General features: G+C 40.6%; 1 non-coding gene across 1 annotated transcript; it reads left to right on the forward strand.

Annotated features, from left to right (window-relative positions):
• Window positions 1-4,014: 4,014 nt before the first annotated feature.
• On the forward strand, window positions 4,015-4,096 carry trnas-uga (transfer RNA serine (anticodon UGA)). The gene has a single exon. It is a non-coding gene; the product is annotated as a tRNA-Ser (tRNA).
• The last annotated feature ends 6,226 nt before the right edge of the window (window positions 4,097-10,322 follow it).

Raw genomic sequence — 10,322 nt, forward strand, 5'->3', positions numbered from 1 at the left:
AGTTTGCAGATGACACCAAAATTGGAGGTATAGTGGACAGCAAAGAAGGTTAATTCAGATGACAACGGGATCTTGATCAGATGGACCAATGGGCTGAGAAGTGGCAGATGGAATTTAATTTAGATAAATGTTAGCAGCTGCATTTTGGGAAAACAAATATTAGCCGAACTTATACACTGAATGCAAAGGTCCTATGGAGTGTTGCTGAACAAAGAAACCTAGAAATGCCGGTTCATAGCTCCTTAAAAGAGAAGTGGCAGGTAGATAGGGTAGAGAAGAAGGTGTTTGGTATGCTTTCTTTTATTGGTCAGAGTATTGAGTACGGAAGTTGGGAGGTCAGGTTACGGCTGTACGGGACATTAGTTAGGTCACTGTTGGAATATTGCACGCAATTCTGGTCTCCTTCCTATCGGAAAGATGTAGTGAAACTTGAAAGGGTTCAGAAAGGATTTACAAGGATGTTGCCAGGGTTGGAGGATTCGAGCTATAGCGATAGGTTGAATAGGCTAGCGCTGTTTTCCCTGGAGCGTCAGAGGCTGATGGATGGGATTATAGAGATTTCCAAAATTATGAGGGTCATGAATAGGATAAATAAACAAAGTCTTTTCCCTGGGGTCGTTGAGTCCAGATCTAGAGGGCATAGGTTTATGGTGAGAGGGGAAAGACATCAAAGATATCTAAGGCTCAAAGTTTTCACGCAGAGACTGGTACATATATGGAATGAGCTGCCAGAGGAACTGGTGAAGGGGAGTGCAATTGCAACATTTAAAAGGCACCTGGATAGGTATATGAAAAGGAAGGGTTTGGAGAGGTATGGGCCAGGCCCTGGCAGATGGGACTAGATTGGATTGGGATGTCTGGTAAGCGTGGACGTTTTGGGCCGAATGGTCTGTTTCCATGCTGTACACTCTACGACATCGGGATTCTGTGGATGAGGAGAACATCGAACTGATGAAATAGGACAACATAGGAATTTCAAAGACAACATCTGGTGAAAGGTAGAGACTAAAAAGTGTTCACTGACACTGAATAGTCCAGTTGAGAGGCCAGCTGATCTGGAAAGGTGAACAAATTGTGAACACAGCTCAAACTGAGAAAGCCAATGACAACATTTTGTATCATTCTTCAGGATTGTTAAGATGATTGTAGCATCTTATTTAGATATGACTGACCATATTACCACATAATTGCACACAGCAAAATCATTCAGACCTCCAAATTTTATAGACGTTGAATTGCTGCTTATTGATTTTCCCATGCTGACCAACATTAAAAATAAGTGGTTTATCAAACCTGCTATTACGAATATCTATCAATGCCTAATAATTCTGACTCAGTGATCTATGAGCTAATTTGAACACGTGGGCACTTCTTTCTCTTAATTTAAGTTGGTGTCTTCATTCCTTCTTCCAAGTATACACTGACGCATTTTCACTCATACGCCAAATTCAGTGTGATGCTCGTTCCTCCACCCACGATTTTATATGGACATTCTATCAAGTTCCTTCACTTTCAATTTATTCTGTTCCTTCCTTGTCTTCAGAGCAAGAAATGTCATCACAGATGATTCTCTGATTATGACATGCATTTTAACAATGCTTTTGATAAGGCCTCACATGGAGAAGTTAATTGCAAAAAATTGAAAGATTTGAAATTTGGGGGAATATTCTCTTATGGATTTGAATTAGTTGGCAAACAAAAACAAAATGGAATCAAACTGTCTATTTTTTCTCTGGCTGATGCATTGATTAACAGTATATCGCTGCAAAATAAAATTAAGTGTGGTTTGAGTGAGGAAGATAAATGGAAGCATCAGGGCTTTCTAGAAACATTGCACATGCAAGCAAGGTGATGTAGTGCAGTGTGAATAAGTATGCATTTATGCAAACTGATGTGAAAACAGAAAGGTGGCTTCTTATTTAAATATTATATATTGGGAAACATAGCCTTTCATTTAGGACCTGGGTGTCTTTACAAACCAGTCAATGAAAATATAGATATAAAAATTAGACCTGGAATTTTGCGTACAGTTTTGATCTCACCGCCTTACAGAGGACGCATTTACCAGATAGGGAGTACAGGAGCACTTGAAATGGCAGTAAAGTCACTTAAGAATAGATTGGCTCAGCTAGGTATGTATCCACTTGAGCTTAGAAAAATGGAGCAGAATCTGATTGAAATGCATAAAATTCTCACAGGAATAGAGAGAGAGTAGCTGAATGTTTTCACACTGGTTGCAGAGTATCGAACGAGGAATCTAGACTTAGTATTGTACATCGAACATAGAACAATACAATGCAGAACAGGCCCTTCGGCCCTCAATGTGAACTAATCTAAGCCGACATTATCGCATCATCATCCATATTCCGATCCACGGACTGTTTAAATACGCCTAATGTGACTGAGTTAACTACTGTACCAAGCATGGCATTACACAACTTAAAGGTACTCAAAGACCGAATATCCACTATAGTGGAGAATTGTAAAACTTCTCAAGGCTTAGACTAAAATTAAGTAGTCCTCATCGTGGTCATAAATCGCAATACCTTATTTTAAAATTGTACTTGACTGCTTCTACATTCAGTAAGGAGGTAACACAATTTAAATCCGCTATCCTGTTTATCTCTTCAAATATTTTGCAACTTTCCATGAGATTTCCTGTCATGTTTGAAGTTGTAGAAAATTAAGGTCGGATTTCCTCAATTTCAATTCACAGGACAAACGCCCATCTATTGTGTCAAGCCTAATGAACATTCTTGTTATTCCTTACACCGCAATAGTATCTTTCCTAAATTGAGGACTGTATCCCAAGTCCGGTCTAATCGGGCAACCATACATTGGAACTAAGACTTCTTTCTCGTGCCCTAAAATCCTTCAGCTGGAAAGGTTGGCATTCTGCAGCATTCACAACAGATTTCTATAACTGCTGCGAGACATCAATGACTTATTAAAAACCACGCCAAGCTGCATTTCTACAAGTCTGTGCATCAGACATTCTACATCAATCAGTTTTCAAGCTGTTACCTTCGACAAAATAATCTACACATCTTTCCCACCTCGCAAGTATGATGAAGTCAAATAGTTGCTATTTATTAAATCATGAGGGACACAGATAGAGCCTAGAAGATATTTATCCCGCTGGTGAGGGAACACAAAGCTAGTAGCATAGGTTTGAAATGAGAGGGTAAAGATTTAAAAGGAACCTAAGGTGCATCTTTTTCATGCCTGACTCGAATGAGCTGCCAGAGAAAGTGGTGGAGACTCTTACAACTGCAACACTTAATGGCATCTGAATGGGTATATGAATAACATGGATTTAGAGGATTGTAGGGCAAATGTTGGCAAATGAGACCAGATTAATTTAGGATATCTGCCCAACATGGTCAGGTTGGACCAAAGGTTCGTTTTCCGTGCTGTATTGCTCTATGACTTGATGACTCGAGAACAACCACAAATAGAATGCAATTGAATTCCGCCAAACCGATTTCCAGCTCCAACTCTTCGGTCAATCTTATTCTCTTATACTCACAAGCTCTTTAGATGATGTCCGGACATAAGAGTTTCATTCCTGGAACCAATCCTGTAAATCGGTTCTGCATTCTTTCTAACTTCTATAACTTTTCTCTAATGTGCGCCAGTGTTTAGGTCATTTTCATGGCCATTTCTGATATCACATTGCTCTGAATATTAAAACTCAGCGGCATATCCACTTCGGGACCAGGTGCTGGACAATTTAGTGTATATAGATCGGAAATGCGGATACGGCTAGACAAATGGCTTGTTTTCGTGTGGTGTAAATTCGGTATCTAAGTCCTATAAAGTCATTTCCACAAGTTCAGCTGTGTCAGAATCCAGGCTGCGATGAGCGCCTGTCAACCTGAAAAGGTGACTTTCGCCTGGGTCTCTGCTAAGGATTTGGTAAAATTCATTGCGTTCTGACAATTTGTTCTTCCAACAGCTTACATGTTTCATGGATTCGGTTGTTTTACTATGAAAATTATGCATGCTGACCGAGCTGTGATGGCCGAGAGGTTAAGGCGTTGGATTTGAAATCCAATGGGGGTTCCCTTCGCAGGTTCGAGTCCTGCTCACAGCGTTTATTTCTTTGGAAGTCGCCGCTTCATTCATATGGTTAAGAAACAGAAGTAATTTGAACATTGAACAAATCATCGAACAGAACAAATTATATGTCGAGGCAGAAAAAAAAGCAACAAATTCCAACATGAGTAAGTTTCAATACTTTGGTCCGGTTATTGGAGCCTGAGCTTCACGTTTAGTTCAAAGTCAACTTTCGTTTGTAAAGAATCAGAAGTAATTTGTAACTTGAACAAAGCATCGAAAAGAATAAATTACATGTCGAGACAGAAAAAAATAACATCAAATTCCAACCTGATTAAGTTTCAATCCAAGCAAAGAATAATCGCGAAATTTGAATGTTTGGATGGGAATGAAGCAAAATAAAAAGCAATGCAAAACATGTAACTGCAAAGGATGAATGCTTCATTTTCTACGATCTGTTGAATGACAAGCTGAGATAATATTTCAGACCCACAATTTGGGATTATTCCACATTATCATTGTCACAGAGTCATACAGATGTGGAGCAAGGAGACAGACCCCTTGGTCCAATTCGTCCATGCAGACCAGATATCCTAATCTCAACTATTCCCATTTGCCAACACTCGGCCTTTATCCCGCTAAACACTTCTTATTCTTAAAATCATCCAGGTTGCTTTTAAATGATTGAATTGTACCAGACTCCACCACTTCCTCTGGCAGCTCCTTCCATGCACATACCACTCTCTGAGTGAAAAAGGTGTCCCTTAGATTCCTTGAACAACTTTCAACTCTAATCCTAACCATATGTTTAGTTCAGGATTCCACCGCCCGAGGGAAAAAAAATCTATTCTATCTACTGTATTCATGGTCGCCATGATTTCATAAAACTCTATAAAGTCACCCTTCAGCCAATCCTAGCCTATTCTACCACTCCCTACCGCTCAAATCCTCCAACCCAGGGAACGTCCCGGTCAATCTTTTGTGAACCTGTTCAAGTTTCGTGACATGCTTCTGATAGGAAGGAGACCAAAATTGAATGCAATATTCCGAAAATGACCTAACCAGTGCCCTGTATAGTGGCATCATGATCTCCCAACTACAATACTAATGTTCTGACCAGTGAAGGGATGAATATTAAGCACCTGCTTCACTGTTCTATCTACATGCGACTCTGCTTTGAAGAAATTATGAAGCTGCACTCCACGCTCTCTTTGTTCAGCAACACTTCCAAAAACCTTGCCATTAAGTGTAAATCTGTAAAAGATCACAGTGGACAATAGGTGTTCCCTGAACGAGTCCCCAGTTTTGCACTAGATCACTCTGATATGGAGGAGACCACACCAGGAGCAACAGACGCAGTTTTGAGGAAATCCAAGCAAATCTCTAGTAGATTGGATTAAGTCTTTGGGGCCTTGGAGGGTGATAAGAGACAGTAGAGTAAACGAGAGAGCGAGGAGAGGAGCTTATTTGTCATTTCTACCATATTCTTCTGACACAATAAAAAGAAGGCAATGTTGCTCCATGACCAAATTGCTATTTTAACACACAGTCTACACGACAGCACAGTCATACCCAGGGCAGCTTAAAGTACATAAAAAGTGCATGCAAGACAGCGCAGTTATTCCTGACAAGTCAAGACAATAGATACAATGGTGAAAAAAAATTACAATGTAAAATTGAATGATCGTTAATAAAATTGTATTTTAGCAGTCATTCAAAACATCATCCCAAAATTTCAAATGGAAGAGAGTGTGATCATACTGTGTCAAGAAATCTGATGGCTGAGGTGAAGAAACTTTTGCAGAGTCTGACTGTAAGTGATTGAATGCTTTGTTTACTTTTGCCAGATGGCAGGAGTGTGAAGAATTTGAATCAAAGATCTGTGGGGTTGTCCACAATGCTGTTGGCCTTGCAGATGCAGCATGTGGTGAAGATACCTGTAGAGGAGAGATGAAGATTTCAATAAAGGCAAATTACTGCGGATGTTGGAAAATCTCAGCAGGTCTGGCAGCATCTGTAAGGAGAGAAAAGAGCTGACGTTTCGAGTCTAACTGACCCTTTGTCAAAGCTAAAAAAAAGGGGAGAAGTAGGGAAGTATTTATACTAGGCTGAGAGAAGGTGAGTCATGGCTCCAGAAGCAAAGGTAGCAATAAATTGTGACTGAGGAAGGAAATACGGCTGTGGAAGCGAGTAAATTTAGCAAATGTATTGCTACATTAGCTTCTGGAGCCATGACTCACCTTCTCTCATCCTAGTATGAATACCTCCCTCTTTCAGCGATCGTCTCAGGTGTCCTCACTACCCGTTGTCAGGTCTTATGGTTCAAGACAGTGCAATTCCAAACCAGGCCGTGATGCAGCTGCTCAGCGTATTCTCAATTAACCCTGTTTAGAATGTGGTGAGGATAGGGGGTGTCAGATGGGCTTTCCTCAACCTTCGCAGACAGCAGATACGCTACTGGGCTTTCTTGGCTGTGAAGGTCGTGCTGAGTGATCAGGTGAGATTATCTGCCAGATGGATGCAACGAAATTTGATGCTCTTTCATGCCTCAAACCACGCAAATAAGTTATTCAAATCATCCGGGAGGGTGGATATCACCAGCACAAGCAGGCCATGCTATGCTGTGGCTGTTGATGGTCTTAATACTCTTCTACATGCTCTGCATATTGCCGCTGTCCTGAAAAAAGGTTGTATATTCTCTATGCGTATGCAAGCTTTGACTCTTTGATGGCCCATGATTACCATATATAGTTGCCTAAAGGGGTGTCCTGGTGAATATGTGCACGAAAATCATAGCTTCAATTATCAATTTTTAAAATAGAATAATTGCAGCGCGGAACAGGTCCTTCGATCCCATAAGTCCAGACAATCGCTGCTAAGAGTAATCCAATCAGACACATTCCCCTACCCCATTATCCTGTATTTACACATGACAATTACATTTAAACAACACATCCTTGAAAACTGTGGGGAATGTCACATGGCCAGTTCCGCTAAACTGCACATCTTCAGGTTGTGGGAGATTCTTACACCATCATGTACGAGAAGTTCAGGCGCAGGATAAAGAATAGAATGAAATGCTTCAATGAACTATTTCGCACTCACTACGTCTGAATTATGACAAAAGGCGTGCTTGACATTTTGTTCTGGTGACGGTGACTCAAGTAGGAAAGAATGAACTGAGCTACCATGCAGAAAGACTTATTTTTCTTGATGCACACTCCCAGTATCTTCAGAATATAACCGTTTTGCAAGCTGTACTTAGGATTTAAAAAAAACACATTCTTTCAACATCTGCTTCACTGCACAAATTCCCTTCTTATTTCCTGCAATATTTTAAAGTAACGCTTATTTTCAATGCTGGCAATGTCCATTCTGCTGTCACGCTGGTGAGTGGAGGTACCTGTTATTATTTCATCATTTGATTCACCAGAGTCATTTAGGGTGGCGGATCAGCTACAATATAACGCCAGATCCACACGCATCTCATTCAAACTCAATGTCCTCTGAGCAACTAGGGATGTATTATAAACGCTGACCTAGACAGTCACATAATCATCCCATGATTTTTTTTTTTTTGAAAATCAACAGTGAGACGTTAGGGAATGGAATACACGAGGTGGAAATGTCCTGGAAACAAAAACGACTGAGGCATTCAAGAGGGAATTGGGTAATGATATGGACAGAAACAGTGTGCAAAGTTACGGCGAAAAATCAGTAGATATTCATGAGGTAATAATTCTCATTTAGCAATCGCTACCAGGCACGTTTCAGATAAAGCTCACTAGAGTGCTCCCAGGAATGAAAAGCTTCACACATGAGGAACGTTTGATGACTCTGTGTCTTTGGGACCAACGGAAGAGCCCTGTATGAGAGAGAATGTTAGGCAAAACTGAGAACTGCAGATGCTGGAGTCCTGATGAAAGGCTGTTGCCTGAAACGTTGAATGTCCTGCTCCTCGCATGCTGCCTGACCTGCTCTGCTTTTCTGCACCACTCTGATCGAGAGAGAATGCTGTCAACGGAGCAGGTTCACTCTGAATGAAATATCTTCGGAATGTCCGCAGGTAAGTAGGGAAAAGACAGAAGAGCACGAGTGGGCAAATTATTCTGGAAATCCTGCTCCACTATTTAAGTTGACCACGGGTGCTCGAACACGCCTAATCCTTCTACAGGCATAACCACATACATTTTCAGACCGTTGTTAATTAGAAAACGAACAAACACAACTTTAAAGACACTCAAAGACCGAATATTCAAAGCTCACTGTAATGGAGAATTGCAAGACTTCTTAAAGCTCAGACTAAAATCAAATAATCCTCATTGTGTTCATAAATCACAATACCTTATTTTAAAATTATGTCTGCCTGCTTCTATATTCCTTCACGACGGAACACAATTTAAATGCGCAATCCTGTTTATCTCTTCAAATATTTTGCAACTTTCGATGAGATGACCTGTCATGTTCTGAAACTGTAAGAAAAATTAAGGCCAGATTCGCCCAATTGCAATTCACAGGACAAATGCCCATCTATGCTGTCAAGGCTAATGAACATTCGTGGTATTCCCTGTACGGCAATAGCATCTTACCTAAGTTGAGGATTATAAATCCCCGTACTGTACTCCAAGTGCGGTCTAACCGCCCTACCATACATTGGAAATTAGACTTCTATCTCGTGCCCTGAAATCCTTCAGCTGGAAATGTTGGCATTCTCCAGCTTTCACAACAGATTTCTGTAACTGCTGCTAGACTTCAATAACTTATTAAAAACGACGCCAGTGTGCATTTCTACAAGTGTGTACATCAGACTTTCTACATCACTTACTTTTCAGGATGTTACCTGTGAAGAAATAATCTACGCACATTTCCCACCTGACAAGTATGATAAAGTCAATTAGTTAGTATTTATTAAATCATGAGGGAAATGGATAGACTGAGCGGACAATGTGAGGGAACCCAAAACTAGAGACCATAGGTTTAAATTAAAGATTTAAAAGGGAACTAAGGGGCAACTTTTTCACATGTGTCTAGGATGAGCTGCCAGAGAAAACGATGGAGACTCGCACAACTGCAACTTTTAATGATATCTGGATGGTTATAGGAGTAAAAAGGGTTTAGAGGGATGTCGGCCAAGTGTTGACAAAATTGGACCAGATTAATTTAGGATATCTGTTCAGAATGGTCAAGTTGGACCGAAGGTTGGTTTTCCATGCTGTATTGTCGTATGACATGATGACTGCGGAACAACAGCAAAAAGAACGCGAATGACTCCTATCAAATTGGTTTCCAGTTCCAAATCTTCGGTCGATCTTCCTCTCTTATACTCACAAGTTCTTTACCTGATATCAGAATTTAAGAGTTTCATTTTTGCAACCATTCCTGTAAATTGGTTCTGTATTATTTCTAATTCCTTTATCTCTTCTCTAATGTGGTCCAGTGTTTTGGTACTTAGAGTGGATGCTTCTGATATCATATTGCGCTGAATATTAAAACTCAGCAGCATATACGCTTCGGGACCATGTGTTTGACAATTGAGTCAAAGTCGATTAGAGGTACAGACGCAATGAGGCAAAGGACTTCTTTTCGTGTGGTGTCAATTCCGTGAATCTATAACTCAATGAAGAGTTATTCCAGCAGGTTTTGCTCTGTCAGAATGCAGGTGTCAGACCCACAATTTTCGATAATTCTACATTTATACAGTCACAAAGTCATACTGATGTTGTGCAAGGGAACATGCCCCTCAGTCCAGTTCGTGCATGCAGACCAGATATCCTAACCTAAACTGTTTCCATTTACCAACACAATGCCTATATCTCGCTAAACACTTCTTATTCATAGAATCATACAGGTGGCTTTTAAATGCTTTTATGTTACCAGCCTCCATCACTTCCTCGTCAGCTCTTTCCATGCATACACCACTCTCAGGTTCCTTGGACAACTTTCAACTCTAACCCTAAACATAGGCCCTTTAGTTCTGGACTCCACGAACCAAAGGAAAAGGCTTATTCTATTTGACAGAGTAAAGATTTAAAACGGACCTCAGGGACAACTTTTTCATGCCTGTCTGCTGTGGTCGAGAAAGTGGCGGAGCCTGGTACAACTGCAAGATTTAATGACATCTGAATGGGAAGATCAGTCACAAGGATGTAGAGGGACATGGGCTAAATGTTGGCAAATGGGGCCAGGTTAATATACGATATCAGTCCAGCATGGTCAAATTGAACCAAAGGGTCGTTTTCCGTGCTGTATTGCCGTATTGCTGA

Source organism: Hemiscyllium ocellatum, chromosome 35 (assembly GCF_020745735.1).
Source record: "Hemiscyllium ocellatum isolate sHemOce1 chromosome 35, sHemOce1.pat.X.cur, whole genome shotgun sequence".
NCBI classification, from domain to species: Eukaryota; Metazoa; Chordata; class Chondrichthyes; order Orectolobiformes; family Hemiscylliidae; genus Hemiscyllium; species Hemiscyllium ocellatum.